At 64.2% G+C, this 732-nt stretch overlaps 1 non-coding gene across 1 annotated transcript; it reads right to left on the bottom strand.

The window, feature by feature from the left end:
* Positions 1 to 339: 339 nt before the first annotated feature.
* On the bottom strand, positions 340 to 493 carry LOC136684317 (5.8S ribosomal RNA). Its single transcript, XR_010799646.1, has one exon. It is a non-coding gene; the product is annotated as a 5.8S ribosomal RNA (ribosomal RNA).
* Between the last annotated feature and the right edge of the window lie 239 nt (positions 494 to 732).

Raw genomic sequence — 732 nt, 5'->3', positions numbered from 1 at the left:
ACGAGACCGAACTCCGCGACACCCTCCCCCCCACCCCGGCCGCTCGCCCGCCCGCTCACTCGCCCGCTCGCTGGGTTTAATCGGCACTCGCCACCCCCGCGTCCGACTGCGCGGAGCCCCGCTCGGGACTCGGGGAGAGACCGTAACGGACGTGGACCCGGACCTACTCGGCTCTCCCTCCGTTCCCTGTACGGAGCTCTCTCGCAACACGGGCCCCGTGGACTGGCTCGGAACCGAGTCTTCGTTTGGGAAGACGAAGGGCCGTTTTCAGGCCCTGCGAGCTTCCAGCCGCGGTCTCTCTCTCTCAGCGGGGGCGCGGAGACCGATCGATGGGTAAAGCGACCCTCAGACAGGCGTGGCCGCGGGATGGACCCCCGCGGCCGCAATATGCGTTCGAAATTTCGATGATCTGTGTCCTGCAATTCACATTAGTTAACGCAGATGGCTGCGTTCTTCATCGAAGCACGAGCCGAGTGATCCACCGCTAAGAGTCGTATATGGGTTTGTGCCCGGCCCGTTACAGGCCGGGCGAAGGAAGCCATTCGAACACGAGACAATGTTTGACAATATTTCAAGCCGGGTGCCTTCCCCCCCGTGCAGGGGGGAAGGTCATTGAACCTGGGCGTCAACCACCGGACCGAGGAGTTACGGCCCGGGGGACGATCGCCCGAGTAGGTGCCCGAGACTTACGTGGTTTAGGAGACCGGGGTCTAGGCACCCGCCGTTCCCGGC

Source organism: Hoplias malabaricus, unplaced genomic scaffold (assembly GCF_029633855.1).
Source record: "Hoplias malabaricus isolate fHopMal1 unplaced genomic scaffold, fHopMal1.hap1 scaffold_567, whole genome shotgun sequence".
NCBI lineage: Eukaryota > Metazoa > Chordata > Actinopteri > Characiformes > Erythrinidae > Hoplias > Hoplias malabaricus.
Note: the sequence above shows the minus strand (reverse complement) of the source record. Positions and strands in the feature narration are given on the sequence as shown.